General features: G+C 37.3%; 1 protein-coding gene across 1 annotated transcript in view; it reads left to right on the forward strand.

Moving 5' to 3' along the window:
* The first annotated feature begins 18,778 nt into the window (after positions 1–18,778).
* The window catches only part of RAF1 (Raf-1 proto-oncogene, serine/threonine kinase), a 106,969-nt gene continuing 99,033 nt past the window's right edge, over positions 18,779–26,714 (forward strand). The window contains exon 1 of the mRNA XM_074198534.1: positions 18,779–18,795. The gene's annotated coding sequence lies outside the window, so the exon portion shown is untranslated. The remainder of the gene's footprint in view (positions 18,796–26,714) is intronic.

The raw sequence follows: 26,714 nt of genomic DNA on the forward strand, positions 1-26,714 counted from the left end.
AATAAAATAATATACATGTTCCAAATACATAAGTATTTTAATATTTCCACATTGATATTAATGTATAAATAAATATATATCAATTAATATATATATATACACTAATTTGGAAATATGTTTAACGTATTTGTAGATGTATAACCTACATCTGATTATTTACTGTCTTGGAGAGAGGGAAAGGAAGAAGGAAGGAAAATTTGGAAATCAAAATTTTACCCCCCCAAAAAATATGTAGAAAACTATATGTAATTGGGAAAAATAAAAAAAAACAATTAAGAGAAAAAATAATGTATATGTTTAAATTCTTAAACTTGTTGCATTTATATTTTTATAGCACTTTAATTTCTGTAGAATTGAAATAGGAGATAATTCCAGGCACAGAAGATATCCAGGACAAATACATATAGTTGGGAGATGTAATATCATTTATGATGAACAGAAAGTAGACCACTCTAACAGAATTGTAGATTTTCTGAAAAAGAGTTAAATGTTAGAAGACTAGAAATGTGGAAAGGATCTTATGAAGGGCCTTTAAATCCAAGAAAAAAAATTTTAAAAATGAATTACTCCCAGAGTTTATGGAATTTATGGGTAAGGGAGAGGTGACATGGTCAGACCTTGAGTTTTGGGATGATCACTTTGGCATCTGAGTGTTGTGTGGCTTGGAGTAGGGAAAGACAAGGCAGGAAGACCCAGTAGACTAATGCCAATAGTTGAGGTAAGAGGTGATAGGGGTCTATAAGGGAGATATGAGATATAGTAAGAAGGTAAAAATGACAAGATTGGTTGGATATATGGGATAAGTTTGAGTGAAGTGTCAAGGATGATGCTGAGGTTGGGAACCTTATTTGACTGAGATGGTGATGCCCTCAATAGTAGGAAAATGGAGAAGAGAGGAAGATTTAGGGGAAAGATAATGAATTCTGTTTTGGATATATTGAGTTTGAGATGCTTATAGGACATTCAATTCAAAATGTCCAAAAGGCAGTTGGTGATGTAAAACTGGACAGGGATTAGGCCTAGATATATAGATCTGGGAATCCTATGCATAAGATCTGATGAGATCACTAATTAAGATAGTTTAAAACGAAAAGAAACCTTAGGAAAGAGTATTGGGGGAGACCCTTGATTAGTGGGTGTGAAGTGGATGAAGAACCAGCAAAGGAGATCAAAAGCAACCAATCAGAAAAGCAGGAAGAATATCAGAAGAGAGCAATGTCATGAACACCTAGAGAGGAGAAAGCTTCCCAGAAGAGAAGGTAAACAACAGTGTCAAAGATTGTAGAGAGGGGGCAGCTTGGTGGCACAGCAGATAGAGCACCAGCCCTGGAGTCAGGAGGACCTGAGTTCAGATATGTTCTCAGACACTTAATAATTATCTAGCTATGTGACCTTGGTCAAGTCACTTAACCCCATTACCTTACCAAGAAAAAAAGATTTAAGGGAGTTTCAAGATGGATGAGAATTGAGAAAAGACCATTAGATCTGGTAATTAAGAGCTCATTGGCCACTTTGGGGAGAATAGTTTTAGCTGAAAGATTGTCAGATGACATTGCAAATAGTTTAGAAGAAGGGAGAAAGGGGTGGCCCTAAATACAGATAAAGATTAGAGAAAGAATGAGGATGTCAACCAGGGTCTTAGAGGACATCTAATCCCACTCCTTCATTTTCAAGTTAAGAGAACTCAGAGGAGGAGAAAGGTCAAAGAATAAGCATCCTGGCAGGATTGGAACCCAGCTTCTTTTTCCACTAGAACATACTGCCTTCCCCTTCAAAAAAAAAAAAAAGAGACAAAGACAATGAAAAAAGGATTTGAGAGAGGACTATAGGATTTGGTGATCATCTCAGAGAAGTAAAATGACTTTCCAAGAGTTATTCAAGTAATAAATAGCAAAATTGAAGCAAAGATGCATAGAATGATCTATCCCATCTACAAGGTTATAAATCCCATAAGAGGAAGCTTTGTGCATCAATGAAGAGGCAGGCTACCTACGTGGTATGATTTCAGAGACCTGGAAAGATCCTCCCCACACATCCAGTTCCCAAAATACCTCTACCCACCTGGCATGCTGATGCCTGAAATTGCACAATTAGCTATTCATTCACTTACCTTAGGGCTTTGTCCAACATTAAAATTCAAATACTCTAGGGAGGAGTAATAATTGAGTCCTGGGTGTCCAAAGAACAGCCAAATGCAGCTAGGTTGGCTCCTAGGAGTTCTGCCAGTTCCAAATGTTTAGCAAAATATGTTTTACCTAATTAGCTTGCATATATTAACAAGTAGCCAGGGAGGGTCTAAGCACCTGATATTTCTGGCTATGTGGCCAAATCCTGGGGAGTATTTGGGCACAGCTGGCTTTCTGAAAAATGCATTCCCTTTTACAAAGCTATGGAAATTATTGCTGAAAAAGGATAAATGGTGACAACTATCTTTGTATGTACTTAGGAAAAAAAGTTTGGAGTCATTAAAAAATAAATAAATAAATTTAAAGCCGGGAAAAAAACCTCAAATTATTGCTGAGAGCCACCATGAGTCATAATTGAGAGGAGACAGGTTACTAATTAATTATGCCTGGACTTTTTTTTTAATCCCTATCACATACACAACCTAAAGTTATCTAGATATGGGTCATATTCCCAAAGTTCCCTGAGAGCAGAGTAGGCTATTTTAATTTTGCTATGTTCCCCCTATCTAGCATGGTAACCCCCAGCATTCTGAAGGAAATATTTTCTCCATTATTTTGCAAATTGTTTGAGTTCAAATTAAGTATTTTACTTTAAAAATACATGTTCTGGGGCAGTTAGGTAACTCAGTGAATAGAGCACCAGTCCTGGAGTCAGGAGGACCTGAGTTCTAATGTGACCTCAGACACTTTAATAATTACCTAGATGTGTGACCTTGGGCAAGCCACTTAACCCCATTGCCTTGCAAAAAAGGGAAAAAACCCTAAAAATGCATGTTTCCCTTCCATCCTGATATGGCTGTATTCATTGATTTTAAAAGGCTGACAGTTAAACTAAGTGATATACTCTTTTTATGTGATTACCCCATTCTGAACACCCTAATTCATGCAAATCCGGATTTGAGAAGATGTTTATGAATTATTCTACTGAGTCAAGCAAAGCCTATATGCATTAGTATTGTAGAAAGACAACATAAATTTGAGGGTGGGGGGGTCTAGGCCACATTAATATTTCAAGGTATAAATTGCTGACTTGTGTAGTGTGTAGCCATGAACTAGCAAATTACACTGCTTAAATTGTTTTTACTGGTTGCCTCTGCACTGGTGGACCATACTGGGAATTTATTTTTCCTTTTTAAGTCCTAGGCTGTAATTTAACAGTAGTTTGCTTCTTGGTGCAGACTCTGTTAGCAAGCCAGACATGATGACTCAAGAAACTATTGTGCCATTGTGTATTGAAGTATGTCTTGGTGTCTTGCCTAACTTTGGGTTGAAGTGGCTTTGGATATTTATGTGTGCTGGGGGGCAGAGGATGAAGATGATCCCCATGGTTGTTCAGTTACTAAAAAAACAGTTGCTGGGTGGTAAGATGGGATTCCTTTGATGGTTGCTGGTTATGTATGAAGATGATGAAGAGGATTACGAAGAAGTTTTACACCATATGCTATCAACTCTTTGGAGGAATTTCAAGTCACTGCTCTGTATAGTAAGCACCATATAAATGTTAACTATTATGATCCATTGTTATTATTGTTATTAACCTCAATAAGCTAAATAGTCTGAAACTGTGGGGACATTCCCAGATCCCCAAAGAGACCATTTATGGATGGGGGCAGCAGTTAGAAAATATATAAGGCCTACCACTGCTGATCAAACCCATCACTGTTGGGGTGGGTGTGTAAAGGGCAAAATAGTCTGAGAACAACCCAAGAGAACTGCTTTGTCAGCCTTTAATAACCTAGTGGTAACAAGGTCAAGGGCAAGTTTCATTGGAAAGACCATCAGTCAGTCATATGGAAAGTCACAGATATTTTCAGAAGGATATCTCCACACATTGAAGGATGAACTCTACAATTGGGACACACCATGGAAGAAGTGAGGTAGGAGAGGCTGAAGTCAAGAAAACAAGCTTAATGGAGTGGGCAGGGCAGCTCTCTGAACTCAATTCTGTAGGAAGTTATTAAAGACCAAGAATACGATGGGAGGCACGGTTACAAAGACAGAAATCAAGCTATTCCCACCTTCAAGGCTCTTGCATTCGACTTGAAAAGGGGGTGGGGGGGGTTAGCAGAGAAGATTGAATGAGCAGCACTGGAAAGTTAGAGACCAGGAGAGGTACCTAGACTGAATCAAATAGAGTGGCTGAGATTGGCTCTTGCCCTAGGAGAGGGTGTGGGGGCCTGAGAGTGTTGGGAAGGCAGGTGATGCTGGGGACCCTGAGGCTGAGAGAAAGGACACCAGACTAACGAGACTCACGGCCTTGGAAGAAGAAGAAATTACATTTTGATTTGGTAGAGAAGTTTAAAAGGCTATGTTGTGAATGAAACTTGATCAGGTCTGTGCAATTTAGGGCACAATTCATTGAGGGTACTGGGCACCTCTGACAGTTTAAAAATGTGTGTTAATACATATACATACATATTATATATAGTTATAATAACTTTACTAAGATTTATATTTTCATTTTGAGGGATTAAAAATAAGTCTCCTCACAAGGAATTCAGATTGACAGATTAAGTGACTTCCCTCTGATACATTGAATGCGGAGGCATAAAGTTAGAAATGGAAGAGATGTCAAAGACTGTCCAATCCAGCCCATTAGTTTCCATATTTGTCTTCCCAGGGAAATCAAGAAACCATTAGAAGCATCATATGAACCCAGTCCTTTGACTCCAGAGCAAATAATCTTTCTACCATTTAGCTTATTCAGGTTAATAACAATAATAACGATGGATCATAATAGCTAACATTTATGTAGTGCTTACTATATGCTGAGCACCTTATGATTACTTTTGGTCCTCTAACAACCCTAGGAGTCAGAAGCTATTATCATCCCATTTTACTGATGAAGAAACAGGCTAACAGAGGTTAAGTGAATTGCCCGGGTCACACACTTACTAAGTCTGATTTTGGGCAAATCATGTAACTCATCTGAGCATCTTTACTCCCTGCCCCCATCTATTAAATGAAGGATTTAGATCCTTCATAAATGATTGAATTGTAATTGGCCCTTGGGATCCATCATTAAGGAAAGTAGGACACTCTGCTTGTTCAGTTGCCATCACTGAATTCTAGAAGAAAGAACCAAGAAACATTGGTTCTATTCTCGAGAGCCTGTGATGATGATTCCATACTCCCCATATTTGTTTTCTGATTTAATTCTTTTTTGTTTTATAGTTACCCTGTATTATTTACAAAGTGTCTAATTAAGAAATTTCACAAAAGAATGAACTTTTGAGATCCTGATTCCATTCTAATGAAGCTCAGCTTCTGGTAAATCAAGGTATGAGGCCATCTGGTCATAGTCATAGCAAAATTCAGTCTCTTAGGATTTGTTCTTTTTTAGTGTTGTTTCTGAAGTCTACTGGGTCAATTTTTGGTCTCAGCCTTCTTTGCCCTTTTGGGAGGGCCGGGCTTTGTTTTCTGGCTGGTCTTTTGCCAAAGGAATTAGTCTCAGCTACTTTGGTGAGATCTCATTGATCTGAGTCTCTGTAGATTCGAACTCAAGTTTTCTAATTCTAAATCCAATGCCCCAGAGAAGGGAGACAATGCTAACAACTAGGGAGGCTGAGAAAGCCTCTGATTTGACTTGAACCAAACCTTGAAGGAAGTTATATATTCCAAGAGGACTATAGAAGTGAGGCAGTAGTGCATTTCAGGCATGGGCCATGGTGAGAATGGAATATCCAGTTCAGGGAATATACAAATAATTCATTTTGACAGGAGCATAATACATTAAGGGGAGTAATCTGAAACTACTCCTTTAAAGTAGACTGGAGATAAATTCTAAAGGGCTTTAAATGCCAAGCCAAGAAGCTTTTATTTTATTGTAGAGGCAATCAGAAGCCACAGAAAAAATATTGGGCTGTAGAATGATACATTCAGGTCTGTGTTTTAAGAAGGATTATTTTGACTGCTGTGTGGAGGAATTAGCACATAGCTTTCATTATAACCTAAATCTGATTTAATATTAATAAAATAAATTTATTTTAATAATCTTTAGTTTAGGTGGGTTTTTTTGTTCTTTGTTTTTGCTGGGTTTGTTGTTGTTTGTTTGCTTTTTTTTCCAAAAGCAAAAGAACAAATAGGAAAAAAATGGAGCCTAGGTTCAATGGCATTATTTTTGGAGCTTATTCAGTAGAGAAATGTGAATGGCCTTGGTCTTGTGAGTGGATTAGGATTGGCCCATGTAGAACCAAGCAAGCCTTTTGTGTAACAATGACTCTTGCCTAGAGAGCTGGGGAGAAGTTTTATATCAGGAGAGTGTTTGGGCATCGCCTCAGTAGAGGAAGACTCATTGTCCTATTCACAAGTTAGAGTTCATCACTTTGAAAGGGCTGGCACTAATAAGTGTCAAGCTGAAGCATATGGAGCTCCAATCCAAAGATGGGCATCAGATGTGCTGACTCAAAGTCTGATAAGTGTTAGGTTTGATTCCGCCAGCCCCAAACGAGCCCCACCATTGGCCAAGTTACTAGCATATGGATGCATGTGCCCTAACTTTATATAAACCCTGGCCAACAGTAACCTAAACCTGATTAAATAGGATACAATAAATTTATCTTAATAATCTTTAGTTAGTAATCCCATCACTGAAGGGATCATTTACCCAAAGAAAACATATCGATGAGTCTGGGATTTCCTACAAGTGTACTACTGTTTTGAAGGTATGTAGCAGTAAGGCTTTGGAACTGGTGTTCATAGATTTCTTTTTACTACAAAAGGATAAAAATAACATAAACACCATCCAGGTAAGGATGGACCCTAGCCTCACCTGTTCTACTAGGAATCAGAAAGCTTCCAGAGCAGGGAAGCTCTGGGAGTATTTCTTGATTTACAGCTTCCATGCTGGAATTTATAAATAAACTATTTAAGTTACTTAAGTTGTAAGAGGGAAAAAAATCTAGATCTATACCATGTCCTCCTCAAGGACACCTGTATCTAGAGCATTTTAATCACATAGACATCTTGGAGACCTGATACCTGAGCAGAAGGCTTCAATGGACTCAGCAAATGACGTTTCTAACCTTTAACCCAGGATTTTTTTTTTTTTTTTTTGCTGTTTGGAGTATCCCCACTACCTACCGAACTCTATTTTAATATCTTAGAAGATAGGGTGACAAGTAGACAATCCAGAGAAATGAGTTGAAGAGGCTTCTGGCTTTCCATGGCCACAACTCTTTTTAGAAAGGAGTAGAGACGAGGAGAAGCAATAATATGATGTTTGAATTCACTGTAAGAAACTCCATCAAGGAGATAGAGAGTTGCTGCAAAATTTTGGTACCAGAGATCAGACAAAACAGCTCCAAAGTATATCTTTCCCTTTTCTCCTTTCCTTTCTCAAATCATAGAGGGATGAAAAAGGCAACAGTTCCTTCTGAAAGAGTTCTGCCCTGCCCTACTTTACTTTCAGCTATCACTTGAAGTTCTTTTCCAATACATTTCAATCTCTTTTCAGTCTATTAGGAATCCTGTAGCTAAAGCCTTCTGTCCCTTGACTGCTCTGGTGACTTTCCCTTCTTCACACAGCTCAACAGAACTGACTTTCTATCCTCTACCAAGTCAACTTCTTCAGCTTTTTCACTAACCATCAATGGCTCAAATCAGCATCATCTGATTGGCAGTGACCCACATCTTATATAAACTCTCACCAAATCTCCATCATGATCTCTATAATTCAAATTGAATCACCTCTTAGCCTATAATTATATTTTTTCATATTGTGAGTTTTACTCTTGTTTTAAAAGTTACAAGAAAATGAACTCCTTGCTATCAGTTCATAAAACAATCCTCATCCAGTCTTTGAAACATATGTTTTTCTTCACATTTATACTTTATAAGTTTTCAGTAAACAAGTTTTCTCTTCCTTTTCAGTCACCAAACTATTAGCATATAAAAGAGGCATCACCTACAGCTTTACAAGATGATATTAGTTTTTATGATAAGCACAGTTGATTTTCTGGCCCAAACTCTTCCTATCCTATTTGAAAATTATTTCTTTACACATAGATTTTAGAAGTTTTTATTAAATCAAAGTTTGTTTCACAGGTACCAATCTGTTCACTTATGAAAGAGGCTGTGCCTCACATTCTATTTAAGTTACTTAAGTTGTAAGGGAAAAAAAAAAACTTTGTCTTTATATAATACCTTTTTCTGCCTGTTTCCATACCAAACTGATCCACATGGAAGGACAATACCTTAAAGGAACAGTACCTTATATTTGTATTGTACCTTAAACAATACCTTGTACACTTAATAAATATTTGTAAGGCAAAGCAAGGAGCAGTCTCTGATGGAAACAATGACATTCAAAAGTTTCTCCTCAGTCTGTGGTGGATCTGGACCTTGAATCTAGATCTCTTGACTCTCCATCCAGAACTCTTTAGTAAACCTACTGAGTATTGTTCCCTTTCAGGGTTCCTGGTCAACAAAGAACAATATCAAATGATTTCAAGTCTCTGAATCTCTAATGTGCTCTAAGGGATCATGAGCCCACCTACTGCTACTGACATAGAATAGGAGTTTGGGGCCCACATTGGCCAACTCCTACCATGAATTAATACTACTTATCATCATAGATTCCTGTGAAAGAGAAGTGATTAATATGTTGAGGATATGAATTCAATCTAAGTCAGGATTAACTCAGAACCTCATGTGCAGCTCTTAAAACAAATGTGAAGCAAAGAAATTTGTCATCATAGATTACTGATGCTGTGTCCTCTGAAAGACCTAAAGTTGTATTACTACACAGAAGTTCTGATATACCAACCAATTTGTGATTTCATTGATTTGGGGATTCCTTCTAAAAGATAAAGCTTGTCCCCTCAAACTGTGGGACTTTTCCATGTCTTTCTTACATTTATCCTCTCTACATTGTCTTTTAATCATGAGCATTATGGTGGAGCACATGGCTGCCCATAGATTATCCCTTATTCTTTTTTATTTTTATTTTTTATCCCTTATTCTTTCTGTAAAACTGATCCTTTTTTATCATTAATTTATATGATGACATTCTTTATTCTTGTATTTCTTCTTCATAATTTTCCTTGTTCATAATGAGAATATTCCAACCAAACATAAATTCAGAAACCTTTTATGGAATCAGAGTACATTAAAGACAGAGAGCATTTAGTGCAGTCTCCTTATTTTACCAGTGAAGTCACCAAGGGTCAGAGAGGGGGAGGCACTTATCCAAGATTTGCCACTTAATTAGTAGTAGTTCCAGGACTAGAAGCTAGCTTTTCTGACCATTCAAGGCTTTTGAAATATTTTACAAAAGAACCTTATGCAGCTCTTTGTCAATGCCATTTATGAATCCTGGCTCCTTCCCTGGATCAGGTTAGCCACCCTTTGGTGTATTTATAGCATCTGGGACATATATCATCTGCCAGACCAGGAGCAGTCTCTGATGTAATACCACCTGCCTGCTCCAAGTTCAAGTTTGTCCCTGACTCTGATTGGTGCAGCTGTTTCTGCAATGGCTAAGCTTACCCTGAGTAAACACAAGCCTGGTTCTGCAGAGCTCTGGGATCCATATCCAGCTGGCACTGGTCCCTGCTCCCAGCTTTTCTTCTAGCTTCAGTAGCTAAGTTGGATTGGAAAACAACTGCTTTCTACATTTGCCAGTCTGCAACAAAAAAAATGTCTCCTGACTCTTAGATAAAGCCTTTCTTTGCCCTATCATGCTCTAAACAGGGTAAAAATGTTGTCTCATTATTTCAGAGCATTGGTCTGAAAAGGGAATAGAAAAGAGGGTAGAATTTATCCCAAGTCACTGAGAGTAAACACTAAAAAGTCCTTTTTTATTGCATATTTTATTTATTTAATTTTCCTACTACATGCAATGGTAGTTTTCAACAATCATTTTTTTGCAAGAGTTTGAGTTTTTTACATTTTCTCCCTCCTTTCTTCCCTGCCTCCTCCCCTGACAGAAAACAATAAGATAATAAAGCAAAGATTCTTAATCTGAAGTCTGTGAACTCCTGATATATTTGATATATTTTTAAAAATATATTTTGATAGTAATTAAATGTAATTGGTCTTCTTTTTAATCCTGTTTAATATATTTTATGGATTTAAATACATCAATCTGGGAAGGGATCCACAGGTTTCACCAGACTGCCAAAAGTGTTGATGACACAAACATAGTTAAAAAAAACACTATCTAAAGCAAGGGATTTCAAAGATTTTAAAGACATGGAAATTTTATGGATCATTTGCCATCAAGAAATATTTGAAATGAAAAAAACACAACTTATATTGGTTTGTAGTCAATGTACAATTGAGGTCAAGAGTATTGGGAACAGGGTAAGTTAGGTGGCACAATGGATAGAGCAATGACCCTAGAGTCAGGAGGATCTGAATTCAAATTTGACCTCAGACACTTGAGCAAGTCACTTAATCCCATTGCGTTTCAAACAACAACAACCAAAGAGTAATGAGAATAACAGTGCCCAAATGACCAGACCCACTTCTAGACCTACCCTCACAACCATCATGGAGGGAACCCACCTTCATAACCACCACCAACTATTGCTGACCAGTATCAGGGAGATGGGCACACAAACCTTGGCAGTAGTAGTACCCACTCCCCAACCACAGATCACTGGTGATTCTCCCTTCCAGACCAACCATCACAACCAGAATCTGAGGAAATAAGTCTCTTGGAGAAGGAGCCAACCATCCCCATGAACCACTAACCACTTGCTGCATACTGAAAAGACTAGCTGACATAGCATAAGGGAGAGATAGGAGGCAACATGTGTCAGGCAGGTCAAACCATCCCCATGCTTTGACTACCATCTCCCCTCAGACTCTAATGGAGAGATACCCAAGACCCAGAACTTGAGAGCCTGGGGAAAAGTAAAGTTTACAGTCTAGATCCCTCAGTCATTTCCGTGAAGCAATACCTATGGAGACATAGCTTGGCAACCCATCCTTCAGGTGCCACAGCAACAAAGACTAGAAAGGAAAGCTTCTCCCACCAAAGTCCTAGATGCCAGTCAAATGCTTAACCATCTGAAAAGGATTCAATTTGTATCAGTGGAAATAACATTAAAGAAAGTGCATTAACATCTGCGTTGCTGCTATACTCCCAAGAATTACGGGACTTTTCCATTTAATATGAAGCTAAAACCTTCCATATGATTTGTCTTTCCCATTAAACTAGGACATCATTGAAAGCAGTAACTGTCTTGCCTTTCCTACTTGTGTCCTTAATACTTAGCAAAGAGAACTTTGCTCACTCACTCATTCATTCACTCATCCATTCCTTGATTTGTCCAGTGTCTTGAAGCATATTTTTATATGTTCATTTATGTTTTGAAATTTTTCTTTGAAAACTTCATTTTGTGGCACTTATCTGCTGGGGAATGGCTTATGGTCTTATTTGTCTGTCAATCCCCTTTTTATTTTGAATATAGACTTTTGTAAATATTATTTGATGTAAATATTTCCCATTTTAGGAATTTCTTATTCTATCTTCTTTGCAAAGTGCAAAAGCTTTTTTAATATTTTTGTAATCACAATGATAATCTTTTAATATAATATCTGTCCCTTTTTGACTAAGAATTCTCTCCCTAACCATAATTGTGAAAGCAATTGTGAAAATATTTCCCTTTGTCTTCTTTTTTTCTTTTTTTGGTGATGTGACTTTTTTTTTTCCTTCTCCAGGTCCTTTTATAGAAAACAGACAAATAGGGTCATATAATACAATGCAATGCAATCCAGTAATCAGCATTCTTAGCACTTAGCACAGTGAATGAATTGATTGATTACTTAAATTCTTATGATAAAAATACTTCTGATAAGATAGTTCTCACCTTCTCAATTTAGGCTTTTTTAAAAAAATAATTAATTTTTAAAAATTATTTTATTTATTTGTGGTTTTTTTATGTTTTTTTTACAAAGCAATGGGATTAAATGGCTTGCCCAAGGCCACACAGCTAGGTAATTATTAAGTGTCTGATGCTGGATTTGAACTCAGGTACTCCTGACTCCAGGGCCGGTGCTCTATTCACTGGGCCACCTAGCCGCCCCTATTTGTTTTTCTAATGGTAGGTTTTGCCATTCATTTTTTTTTACAAGGTTTTGAGTTTTACAATTTTTCTCCTTCCCTCCTTTCCTTCCCTTCTCCCCTGACAGAAAACAATATGATATAAACTCTATATTTATAGCCATACTAAATATAGTTTGATATTGAGCATGATGTGAGAGAAGAATCAGATCCAAATGGGAGAGAAAAAAAAGAGATAATAAATAAGACCATTTTTAAAAATTAAAGATAATAAGCTTTGTCTTCATTCAAACTCCACAGTTCCTTCTCTAGATATTGGTGGTATTTTCCATCACAAGTCTTTTAGAATGAACAAGTCCATTATAGTTTATCATCATCCCATATTGTTATTAGTGTATACAATGCTCTGGTTTTGCTCACTTCATTCAGCATCAGTTCATGCAAATCTTTACAGGCTTTTCTGAAATCTGGTCCCTCATGATTTCTTATAGAACAATAGTGTTCCATCACATACATATATCACAACTTGTTTAGTTATTTCCCAATTGATGGGCATCCCCTGAATTTCCAATTCTTCACCACTACAAATATTGTAGTACATGTGGGATTTTTACCCTTTTTTCATGATCTCCTTGGGATACAGACCTAGCAGTGGTATTCCTGGATCAAAGGGTACACACAGTTTTATTGCCCTTTGGGCATAATTCCAACTTGTTCTTCAAAAAGGTTGTATCAGTTCATAACTCTACCAACAATGCATTAATAGGGGGTGGCTAGGTGGTGCAGTGGATAGAGCACTGGCCCTGGACTCAGAAGTACCTGGGTTCAAATCTGGTCTCAGACACTTAATAATTACCTAGCTGTGTGGCCTTGGGCAAGCCATTTAACCCCATTTGCCTTGCCAAAAATAACCCCTAAAAAACCCAATGCATTAATATCCCAGTTTTCCTATCCCCCTCAACATTGATTATTTTCCTTTTTAGTCATTTTGACCAATCTGAGAAGTGTAAGGTGATACCTCAGAGATGCTTTAATTTGCATTTCTCTAATCAATAATGATTTAGAGCATTTTTTCATATGACTATAGATAGTTTTGATTTCTTTATCTGAGAATTGCCTTTCCATATCTTTTGACCATTTATCAATGGGGGAATGGCTTAGGTTTTTTTTATAAATTTGTCTCAGTTCTCTATGTATTTTAGAAATGAGTCCTTTGTCAGAAACACTAGCTGCAAAAGTTGTTTCCCAATTTATTACATTCCTTTTAATCATGGTTGCCATGATTTTGTTTGTGCAAAAACTTTTTAATTTAAATTATCCAGTTTGTTTTTTTATAATGTTCTCTATCTCTTCTTTGGTCATAAATTGCTCCCCTTTCCATAGATCTGACAAGTATACCATTCCTTGTTCTCCTAATTGGCTTATAATATTACCTTTTATGTCTAATTCTGAACTCATTTTGTATAGGGTGTAAGATGCTGGTCTATGCCTAGTATCTGCTATACTATCTTCCAGTTTTACTAGCAGTTTTTAATCAAAGAGGGAGTTTTTATCTCAGAAGATGAAATCTTTAGGTTTATCAAACAGTAGATTACTATAGTCATTTCCTGCTGTCTCTTTTGCACCTAATCTATTCCACTGATCCACCACTCTATTTCTTAGCCAGTACCAAACAGTTTTGATGACTAATGCTCTATAATAGAATTTTACATTTGGTATGGTGATGTGACTTTTTGAATTCAAGTTTTGTATCTACTTGGAGCTTATAGTGATATGTAGTAGCAACCTAGCTGATTCCCAATTTTCCTGGCAGAAATAGGAAATAAAAAAGGGAGTCATTTATTAGAAAAACACCCTGAAAGCATTAAAGAAATTATACTATAGTAATTAGAGTAGCAATGTTAGAAGCTAAGATAAGATTTCTCTACAGAGCCTATCAGCAAAATAGTTCTCCCATTTCTAGTAATTTCATCAAAAGTAGGGCACAAGAGAAAACTAGAGAAATACAGATTCTTGACTCAGGAATAAGATAGATGAGGTTTAGTTTTATATTGATAGGATCCAAATGTTTTTATTATGCTTGGAAGGCTACTTAAGGATCAAAGACCTTTGGTGCATCTTATCTCAGCACTAGTGGAACCACATTGATTTGTGAAAGGACATGCATGATCTAGGAGAGATGGATTGAACACTTCCATAATACTCCCAATGGACTGCTATCAACCAATACTGAAGCCATTGACCATTTACCTCACATTGAGGTCAATCATTCTCTAGTAGAACTTCAACTGAAGAGGTATTGAATGTCATTAATCTCCGCTTATACGGCAAAATGCCTAGTGTGGATTCCATTTCAGCAGAGATCAACAAGAAAAGGGCCCACTGCTCATATGAAAGCTAACAGAGATCACTGAATTATATAGCCAAGAGGTCAAGAATGCTCCCATTGTCCATTTAAACAAAGGAAAAGTAAATGGGTTGTCCTGTGACAACTACACAAAGGTCTCTCTTTTAGTCCCTGCTGGAAAGATTCTTGCCATAGTCCTCCTTAATCAGGTGATCCTTTACCTTGCAGATGGGGAGCCAGTGTGACTTGGTCAAAATGATCAACAACTTCAGGGGAAATGCCAGGAACAGAATAGAAATCTGTACACAACACTTGTTGATCTAACCAAAGCCTTTGATACTGTCAGACATGGAAGATAAGGTAAAATAAAGTAAAACTGCCTGGAATTCATCAGTACTTTATGGAAGTTCCATGAGAGCATGCTTTCCCATGGATAATGGGCAATGCTCTTGCACTTTCCTAGTCACCAATGGAATGAAGTAGTGCTGTGTGCTTGCTCCATGCTGTTCAGTAGGATGCTTTCTGCAATGTTGTCAGACATTTCCAACCAGGAAAATGGAATTGAGGTCAGCAATTGCATCGACAGCAAATTATTTAACTTGAAAAGGCTACAAGCCAAGACTAAAGTAAAGGGAGAGTTGTGGTGTGACTTTTGATTGAGCCCTCAATGCAGACTCTGAAGTTGAGATGCAATGATGTATGGATCGATTCTCTGTTGCTTGTGCTAAGTTTGACCTAACAATTAACACTAAGGAAACAGAGGTTCTGCACTAGGCATTGCCACATCGTCGTAATATGGAATGATTGATTACGAGAAATGTAAAAATTTTGAATATTGTGGATAAATTTATTTACCTTCGTCATCCACACAGATAATTGAGGTTGATGCACATACTGCCAGAGCTAGCTTTGTCCTTGGGAAGCTCCAAAAGACTGTATGGGAAAGGGCAGCTAGGTGGTGCAGTTGATAGAGCACCAGCCCTGGAGTCAGGAGGACCTGAGTTCAAATTCTGTCTCAAAACACTTAATAGCTGCTTAGCTGTATCACTCTTAACTCCATTGCCTTAAATAAAAATTGAAAAAGAAGAGGTGTTAGACTGCCTACCAAACTGAAGGTCTACAGAATCATTGTGTTGATCTCATTTTAAATGCCTGTGAAACCTGGATGGTCTACCAATGCCAGGCCAGGTAACTGAATTCCTTTCATTTGAATTGTCTTAAGAAGATTCTGAAGATTACCTGGCAAGTTAATATACCAGACATTGAACTGCCAAACATTCAAACTCTACTATGGGAGTATAACGTGGATGACCTGGTCACATTTTTCAAATGCCAAACAAAAGTTTGCCTAAAAACTATTTTACAGAGAATTCACACAAGGCAGGCACTCATAAAGAGGTCAGAAGAAGTGATATGAGGACATTCTCAAGGTCTCTATGAAGAACTTTAGTATCAATTGTGAAACATGGGAGATACTGGCATGAAAATACCCAGCATGGCATGCCATCAAAGAAGGCTCTGTGCTTTATGGGTGAAGCAGAATTGCAGTAGCTCAAAGAAAATGTGAAATGCACAAGTATAGAAATAGCTCCATCCCAAATGTTCATATGAACTATTGAACCCAACCTTTGGTTGAACTAAGCATCTTATGTTCTGATCCACCATAGGTGGACATACTATACATTGACCTCAACATCATGATGTCATTTTGGTCCTCTCTGAGCAAGAATAACAAACAACAATATGTTCCTTTTCCAGGTTACACTGACTAAATTTATCACTAGATATGGTGACTACCCTTAGGTATTCAGGGCCCCTTAGCTATAGTTGTAGCCACCTGACCAGAGGCAGAGGTGGGTATAGCAATATGATTGATTATAATGACTAAATTTCAAACTGAAGGGGCATTACAAGTAGAGGCAGAGGTGGGTATAGCAATATGATTGATTATAATGACTAAATTTCAAACTGAAGGGGCATTACAAGTAGAGGCAGAGGTGGGTATAGCAATATGATTGATTATAATGACTAAATTTCAAACTGAAGGGGCACTATAGGTCATCAAAACCAAGTCCTTTATTTTTATTTTAATTACAAATGAGGGAATCTAAGGCCCATTTACTAGCTGTGGGACCCTGGACAAGTCATTCACCCTGTTTGTTTCAGTACCCCTATCAATAAAATAAATCTGAGAAGGAAAAGGCAAACCACTCCAGTATCTCTTCCAAGAAAACTCCAAATGGGTCCCTAAGAGTGGGGCGTGACTGAACAACAGCCACAACAACAGCAAGAACTTGAGCTGGACCTTGAAGAAAGCTGGGGATCTTTAAAAGGAAAAGTTGAGGGAGAAGGAGAGTACATGGAAGACAGACTGTGCAAAAACATGGAGATAAAAGATGGAGTGTGGTATATGAAAAAAGGAAAGAGGTCAGTTTTGCTAGAATGTGACATTTGTAAGTGGGAGTAATACAAAATAAGTCCAGAAAGATAGATGACAGTTAAAAATTTTCAGGCCTTTAAATACTTAACAAGGGAGATTTTATTTTATACTAGAAGCAACTGGGAACCAAAGAATGTTCTTTAAGTGAAGGAGTTACATTATTAAACTCATTTGTCCTTTAGAAATATTTAACTTAGCAAAGATATAAAGAATGATGAGTAGACTGAAAAGAGAGTAGAATTAGAGAAACCAGCTGAGAGGTTATTGGAATACTCCAGGAGAGAGATAATGAACAAGGGTAGAGGATGGATGAACAGAAAGAAGGACGGGGCAGATGTTACAGATGCTGCTCAGGTAGAACTGATAAGACTGGGAACTGATTAGATAAGGTGAATGAAGGAGAGTGGAGATTCAAGTGTGGCCTTGGGACTGGCTACCTGGGTGACCCATAAGTCTGCCTCCTACCTTCCCTGGCTTCCTTCAAGTCCCAGCAAGCATCCCACCTTCTACAGAAAACCTTTCCTGACCCCTTTCCTCCTCCCCCTTATTTCTGATGAATTCCTTTTGTTGACTATTTCCAATCCATCCTGAGTTTATTTGAACGCAGTTTTCTCTTCCCCACTGGACAATGATCTCTTTGGGAGTAGGGATGGCATTTAAATATATGTTTATTAACTGACTGATTGGAAAGTTAGTTCTGAATTCAAGAAAAGAATTCTTCTAGGAGACTTTGTAAAAAATACATCCTTTATTGGAGCCCATGATAGTCACTCCAACTATGCAATGATGTGTGAAGGGTATCTCAGACCCAAACATGTGGGAGGCAGGATTAATGAGACAGTGATTGGAGATGGGTGATAACAATAATAGCTGACACAGGGACTTGAAAAGTGTATTACACAACATTATTTCATTTGTTTAGCAATTAGATGATTTTTTTTTTGCTTTTTAAAATATTATACTATTTTATTTTTTCTCGATTACATATAAAGATGATTTGGAACATTCCTTTTTAAAAATTCTGAGTTCCAAATTTTCTCTCTTTCTCCCTCACCCCCCTGAGATGGCAGATACTTTCGTTTTCCCCAGATCATAGATAAAGAAACTTTAGCTCTAGGAGGTCTCCTTGGGACCCATTTGGAGTTTTCTTAGAAGAGATACTGAAGTGGTTTACCTTTTCCTTCTCAGACTCATTTTACTGATGGGGGTACTGAAACAACCAGGGTGAATGACTTGTCCAGAGTCCCACAGCCAGTCAATGGGCCTTAGATTCCCTCATTTGTAATTAAAATAACTAGTAGCTATCTAAGAAGAGATTTGAATCTGGTTCTTCTTGACCCTGAGAAAGAGGTCAAAGAGTACTCCTACTCTTAGGTGACAGAAAGAATAATAATACCACTGATGAAATAGGGAAGTGTGTGAGAGGAACTATTTTGAAATGAGTTAAGTTTGGGGAAGTAATGCTGATTTAGAGGTGATTAGAGGATATACTGTCCCTAAAAATGCACTGTCATTTATTGCCCTGCCTTGTGCCTGTTTAAAAAAAAAAAAAAAAGCCAAGCCTACTTAAGAGCTAGTTAGCCAGAGTAGAGCTTGAGAACAGTGTAGAACCAGAAAGCCCAGCTTGGGAGCTTGAATGACAAGTGCTCCTTCTACTCTTTTGTCTTAAAGGCCAAGATTATGACAGTCAATTTTGTGTTTATTGAAACAAAGTGATTACAAAATCATCAATCTGATTTGGAAAAAAAAGATACGTAAGAAAATGGATCAAAGTCAAGTAAAGAGAAGTTTCACTCGCTCTCTATTTCAGGTAAGGATGGACACTTGTATTACTAATTTGCTATGTGATCTTATATAATTCATTTCCCTTATGTGGACTTCAAGTTTCTCCTTTTGTGGAATAAGTGGGTTGGGCTAAAATTCACAGATTTGTAATCTTATGTATGTGAACCTTTCAAGAAAATTAATATTTTGATAACTATTTCAGTGAGATTGGTATTCTGTGAAACCTGATATATTCTGTTTTATACATTTTAAAACACTGTTCTGAGAAAGGATCATTAAGCATCAGCAAACTGACTGCCCTCAGGAGTAGGTGTTTTCTAAGATTTCTTCCAGGCACTGCCAGTTTATAATTCTCTAAAAGAGTCAATCCTGTTAAGGATTGTGTTGGTGATCTACCTCCTTTAGGAGTCATTTGACATTTTTTGATAATGGCATGTTTCTCCTCTAAGGCCATGCCCTGATATCACTTGGTGGAGGTGACCTTAGGTTTTCAAAAGTTCTGTCAATAGAATACATGCTCTGGTGGCTCTCACAATTTGGGGAGACTCCAAGGATGGACCTAAAGATGGACTGTATGTCTGTGGTTTGAAGACCAGCTTAAGTTAGAAGGATGATTACAGGGTGATGCATCTTTCAGCTCCAGTAATTCTCAAACCAGATGGAAAGGGGCTGTGATCTTCATTTTGAGAGGACAAGGTCATATAGATGAAATCACAAATTCCAGAAGTATTGCAATAAATGTCTGTCTATGTCAGTTAGTCAATCAATAAACATTTACTAAGTGTCTCCTATGTCTCAGACACTGTGCTCAAAGGATACTCAAAGAAAGACAAAAGAAAGTCTCTCAGATCAAAGATCTTCCAATGTAATGGGAGAGTCTGCCTACAAAGAACAATGTACAGACAAGCTATGCAAATCTCCATTACAGCTCTGTTAGCTTTTGCCTAATGTGTCTAAGACTTTTTATAGTCTTTTATTGATGATTTATGCTTCATAAGCATATGGTTTTTGAAAATTGTCTTTGATTTTCTGAGTAATTTTATGGCATGGGACCACATTTCCAAGAACTTTTTTTTAACCTTTCTTCATTGTCCAAGAACTCCACTACCTACTTCAGTGACACTATCCTACAAAGATCAATTATTTCATTAGTTATTTACTTAATTTTTAAATGTTTGTTTGCTGTGTGTGTGTGTGTACATGCCTTTAATTTCTGTGTGATTTGTCTTAGATTTCAAACTCCAAGAAGGCTGGTACCATATCTGTTTAATTTTGCAGGTGACTGCCACTTATTGGCTATGTGACCTTCAACAAGAGATAACCTTGTTAGGCCCAAGTTACCCTTTTACTGCAAAGATGTTCTAACAATAGCTCCCATTTCTAGAGCTCTTAAAGATTTGCAAAGTGTTTCCCTTATTTTGCTATGTATTATTATTCTATTTTTAGAAGGCAAAACTAAGGCAAAGAAAAGTTGTGTCTTGCCACCATACATGTTGTACATATAGGTATATCTACCTATATTTAGATAAAGGCAGTTCAAATGTATATATCCATGCATGCATGTGTGTATGCATTTGAAGTCAATAGAGGGCCAATCAGGATGACTCTAGTCTGTTTCTGATATTAGCTGTGATAATTAGCTGGATAAGTCATTTAACTTTTCAAAGCCTTAGCTATTCTCTAAGACTGTAAGATGCAAAATAGTTGTTAATCTGCATTAATGGAGACAGTTTTTTTCCACCGGGAGCTCCCAAGACTAATGAAATTTCAGGTCTCAACTTCTTTTCTGCCATCAAGGAACAGCATTTAAATTTCACCTCTAGTGATAAGGACAACATAGAATCAATTCAACATTTCTGTGGCAGACAAGCTGGGAATGCAAAAGTAGAAGACCAAACAGTTTCTGCCCTCAGGAGCTTGTACTATACAGAAGACATCCAGAGTATACCCAGCGAAGCAATTACAAAGGCTATTCAGACTAACACTGAGGAATTTTAAGAGGGAGAGAATATGAACAGCTGGGAGGAGGGGCTGTGGATTGTGGAGATCAGGGAAGAGCTGCTGCTGAGGGTGGCACTTGCTCCGGCAGAGGTTGGAGGTGGGCATGCAGACATGGGGGCCCATGAATGCAATGAAAGCAAGGTTGAAGGGGAGGCTAGGTGGTGCAGTGGATAGAGCACTGACCTTGGAGTCAGGAATACCTCAGTTCAAATCTGGCCTCAGACACTTAATGATTACCTAGCCGTGTGACCTTGGGCAAGCCACTTAACCCCATCACCTTGAAAAATAAAAAAAAAGAGGATGAATTTGGAATATTGTATTATGACATAAATAATGCTAATATAATAATTATTAATAAAGTGATGATTTAATGATCATTAAGGCAATTAGGTAGCACAGAGTCTGGAGACCTAAGTTCAAATCCAGCCCCAGATACCTACTATCTGTGTGAATCTGAGCAAGTCATTTCACCTCTGTTTGCCTCAGTTTTCTCAACAGTAAAATGGTGATGATATTTGTTTAGCACTCTGAAAACCATAAAGTGCTAAATATATGCTAGGTATTATAATTATATTATTACAAAGACAATAAAATAAAAATAGTTGACATTTAATGTTCTTTTAACAGTAACATTATGGGATTCCAAGTGTTACTCTTTTGTTGTTCACTTTTGACCAGAAACCTTGAGCATCTTCCCCACCCAAATTTATTTATTTATTTATTTGATTAGATAAAAGAAGTCATTCTTTGCTTCATTTACCTTAATCATTGGGGGGGGGGGGGGGGTTGCAAGGCAAAGGGGTTAAGTGACTTGCCCAAGGTCACACAGCTAGAGAATTAAGTGACTAAGGCTGGATATGAGCTCAGGTTGTCCTGACTCTAGGGCTGGTGCTCTATCTATTGCACCACCTAGCTACCCCTAACCTTAATCATTGAATGGAGTTCTTGAAGGAGAAAGATGAAAGAAAAAGATTCCTTTGCCAAGTCATTAGTAGATTATAGAATTTGCCATCATCCAGTATTTATTGAGATTAAGTATTACAGCAGGGACTGAACTTTTTAAAACTAACTGGATAGCCCTAAAGAAAGTTCAGGGGATAAAAGAAGATAGGACAATTCTCAATGTCAATCGATGTGCCACACATCACACCTGATATCTAATATGTGTAGTGCACAGGGATATAAAGTTTTTTTGTGTTTTTTTAATAAGTTCTTATACTTGTGGAATAAATTTAGAACTGGGGGGTGGAAGTGGGAAGGACTCTAGACATCTAGTACAATCTTTTCATTTTTTAGGTGAGAAAACTAAGTCCCAGAAAGAATAAGTGATTTGCCCCAGGGTAGTAAATAGCAGATCTGAGATTCAATTCAGACCTTTGGAGTTCAGAGCCAGAATGTCTTTTTCCCATTGTACTGTATTACCTCACCTCAAGTTGTTTATATTCACAAAGGTGGCACAGGCGGTTCTACACGTTTTTGCTTCTGTATCCACTTAGAGCTTATTAAAAAGTACCTGAATTCAATTTATTGTAATAAACATTGTTAAACACCTGCTATAGGCTAGGTCATAGAGTTAGAGATGAGAACTCGCATGTGTCCTTGGGCCTTAGGGAGTTTACAATTTAGTGTGTGTGTGCAAATGTGATTGCGTACATGTGTGTTTTGTCTGTGAAAGAGCAAGACAGACAGAACAAGAGGAGAGACAGAGAGACAATGATAGAAAAATATATAAATGCACATTTGAATGTGATAAGTAACATAAGGAAGCCAGTGGAGTAGCATGACAGATACAAGAAGGAAAGGAACATTTTGAACTGGGGGATTGGTGAAGAATCCATGAAGGAGACAAGTGATACCTGATTTGACCTTAGAAGAAAAAGAAGGATTTCAATGAAGGGCTTTGATAAAAGAACTTGTTCTAGGCTAGGAAGTTTGAATGAATAGCAATAAAAAAAAAGAGAGAAGAAGCAGAGCAAGATTGAAGAATAGCTAGTAGTCTGGAAGTCTGTCCTGACCATTGCCCTGCCCCTAGAAGTGACTGCCTTATTTAGTCTATATATGAAGAAAATACTCAGACATGCTACAAGTTTTATTTTACTCTAGTCTTCTGGGCAACATCTGCAGTAGATAGAACACTGAGCCTAGAGTCAGGAAGGCCTGAGTAACTGTGTGACCCTGGGTAAGTCACTAAACTCTTTTGCCTCAGTTTCCTCATCTGTAAAATGAGCAGGAGAAGGAAATTGGAAACTAGTCCAGTATCCAAGAAATTTCTAAATGGAGTCAGATATAACTGAGAACCAAAAGTCATCTTCTCATCAGCTACCCTTCTTCTGAGTATCTGTCTTATCTCACTTCCTTTTCAGCTCTGGAACCATAATCAAATCAATATTGCCTAACTACTGAAAATGATGTGTGAATTTATTCTTCATCCTTGCAACTTTCTAAACCAAAAAAGCTCATAGATAGATAGATAGCTACCCTTCCCTGGACACTTTGTCTTTCTACCTACCTATTTATCTACCCACCCACCTACTCACCCACCTATCTATCATTGATCTATCTATCTGTCAGTCTGTCTGTCTGTCTATCTATTCATCTATTTATCAGTCTATCAGTCTATCTATCTGACAGTCTGTCTCCCCTATCAGAATGCAAGCTCCCTGAGGGCAGAGATGTTTTCTGCTTTTTTATTTGTATCTATTGCATTTAACATAGTGCTGAGCACACAGTTAATAATAAATGCCTTTTTGTTCAGTCATTCATAGTCCAACTTGGCTGGAATGTAAAAGGCGAAGGATAAAAGTATAAAATAAGACTGGAAGGTTAGGTTAGAATCAGAGTGTAGAAAACTTTGAATGCCAAACTTTGGAGTTTGTAAATTATTTAATCAGAAATAAAGAATTACTAAAGATTTTTGTACCTATAATCATCAATGCTCATTCTGTAGTTTTTGAACATACAGACAGATGAATTCAGCAACATATGGACAGTCTGCTTTCCAATAATCTAGTAGTTTCTAGGAACCCTTTGCATAACAAAATCAAGGATTGTCTATAATGTGTGTTGTCTGGGCCACGTCACCCAACAAAAACTTGTCAAGGACAGCATATAGAATTTAATATTCATTTATGACTAATGTAACCCATTTTACCAATGAGTATAATAGTAAAATGTAATATTATCACATGAAAGGGTTTTGAGGACAGTATATGGCCCATGACCTGTGGGTTAGACACCTGGACTAGAATGACAGATATAGTGGTCCCAAGATACTAGAGTCTAGCCAGATCACAGCTAACCAGGTGCCACCTTTTGGAAGTGAAATTAAGAAACTGTCCGGAGGAGCATGACCAGAATGGTGAGGGGACCAGAAACCATGCCAGATAAGGTTCTATTAAAGGGAAATGTGTAATATAGAGAAGAGAATTGGAGAATCAAGTAGCCTTCAACTTTTGGGGGGGGGAGTTAAGAAATAGATTTATTTTACTTTGTATCAGAAGACAAAACTAGGATTAATGGGGGGGGCACAGAGAAGTAGATTTTGGCTGAGTATAAGGAAGAGTTACTTGATAATTAAGGTTGCCCCAGATGGGTAGGTTGACCTGAAGTCAGAGTGAGCTCCCTATCATTCAGTGGAGACATTTCAGCATAACTAGATGAAGAGTTAGTGCATAGAATTTAATAGGAGTAGAGCTAGAAGACTTGTAAATTCCCTTCTAACACTGGGATTCAGAAAGTCACCAGATATTAGGACTTAGAGCTAGAAGAGCCTTAGAGTTCTGGTGTAGCTCTCATTTTCCATGAGTTCTAGAGACATTACAGACATTACACACCTTGCCTAAGGAGAAATAGACAGTAGGGAGAGAGAGAGAATGATCAGAACTTTAATTGAGATCCTTTTATCCTAAATCTTTGTCCTTTCAGTTGTGTCTGACTCTTTGTGACCCCATTTGGGTTTGTTTGCTTTTTTGCTTATCAAAGATCCTTCTCAGTTCATTTTACAGATGAGGAAACTGAGGCAAACAGGGTTAAGTGAATTGCCCAGGGTCATACAGCTAATAAGTGAGTGAAGTCAGATTTGAACTCATGAAAATACATTCAAAGTATATTCCAAGCCCAATGCACTCTCCACTGTACCACCTAGCTGCCTGCAAGTCCCTCAAATGCCATTAACTTCCTACATTTTAAGGTTTCTCTTTCAATAACTGGATGAACCTGGGAACTGAACTAGTGACAAATTAATGATTGCAAGTTGCCTAAAGGATAGGTGATCTTTAAAGTTTCTTTTAGCTTTTCAAATTCTTTGATTCTATTGTAACAATGAGAGTTTATTTGTATACAGTGGAAAAGTTTCCCTACTGTACTGCCACAGGAGGGAGGGGTAGAAATCTCACTCCACTCCTCTGGTCTCTACCTTCGGAATATGGGTGTTGCCTGTCTTTTGAGTCTCTTTACTTTTCCTCCACCTACTCTCCAGTCACCACTCTTGGCTCCACCACACAAATAGATTTCTCTGAGTATATGTGGAAGATATATGTGTAGAACAATAGGCAAGTTAGCATATGAGAATCAAAAGTATGAACAATTTAGTGATTTTTCTTGGATATTTCCAAATTGTTTTCTAGAACAGCTGGATCAATTCATTGCACTAACCAGTGTGTATTAATGAGGTTCACTATTTCCATCCTGATCACTTTTATCAATTTGGTGCTTATAATAATTTCAGGGTGGTTTGCATATGCATCTTTTATGAATAATGATTTTGAAGTTGTTTCTATGATTGTCTCATTGCCTCTTGAAAAACTGTCCATGTCCTTTGAGAACTTATTTATTAGAGAATAGCTTTTTTCATATATTTATGTCAAATCCTTAGATGTGTTGTGAAAATAGAATTTTATCAGAAACATTTGATTGATTATATACACACATATCCAGTTTTCTTATTTTAATGTATTGCTTATACAAAAACTTTTTAATGTTTCATAATCAGAATTTTTTATTTAGTTTTCTAAATAAAGAATTATGAATTATCCCCCATACCACAGTTCTAAAATATATCTCCTGGTTTTAAAGTTTTTGAATGATATTTAGACTGCTTGTCATTTGGAGCTTATTTTAGATTACAATTTAAGATGCTGGTCTCAACCTATTTTCTGACAAAATACTTTCCAGTTTCCCTAGAATTTCTTGTTGAGTGGGAGAGTCCTTCCCCTAGTAGTTTGTTTTCATGGGTTTATCAAACACTGGTCTTCTGTGTTCATTTGGTTCTGGGTCTTCCTTATTTAGCCTGTTCCCCAGTCTTCTCCATTTTCACATAGTCCTGTTTTATTATTGTTATTTTTAGTATTATTATTATTGCCATCCTTATGCATATAATTGCCCTATTTTTCCCCTGGCATTTTCCAGCAAGGTATAGTGGAAAAGTACTCAGCTAGAAGGACTTAGGTGTAGTTCTGTCTTTGCTTTAGGCAAATCACTTCACCCTTAGGTGCTCAATTTCTTCCTCTGGAAAATGAGAAAATTGAACCAGATTAGCCCTAAAGTCCCTTCCAACCTAACAGTCTGAGTCTGAGATGTCTTCCAATACCAGTTAAGGTTTAGGTATCAAGGGGGATCTCTCAGGGTAACCCCTCTAAGAACTGTCACATGTGAATAGAGATTTCTTTTTGAAAAATAATCTTTTTGAAGGTGGAATTTCATGTCCTATGAGAGTTAATGGGGGAAGTTTTTGCTCACCAAATCAACCAGCTGCATTTTTCTGTCTGTTTATCAAGTTAACTTTGATAGTGGCTCACCCAGAATTCCATAGTAGTCAAATGATTCAGTTAATTGAAACCTGTATAGATTTTATATTTTGACTATTCTTCAATTCCTCTTCTTGATATAACAAATGAATGAAAAGCATGTAGTGTTTACTCTGTGCCGAGCCACGAACATACAAAT

The sequence above is a fragment of the Macrotis lagotis genome, chromosome 8 (genome assembly GCF_037893015.1).
Source record: "Macrotis lagotis isolate mMagLag1 chromosome 8, bilby.v1.9.chrom.fasta, whole genome shotgun sequence".
Taxonomy (NCBI): domain Eukaryota; kingdom Metazoa; phylum Chordata; class Mammalia; order Peramelemorphia; family Peramelidae; genus Macrotis; species Macrotis lagotis.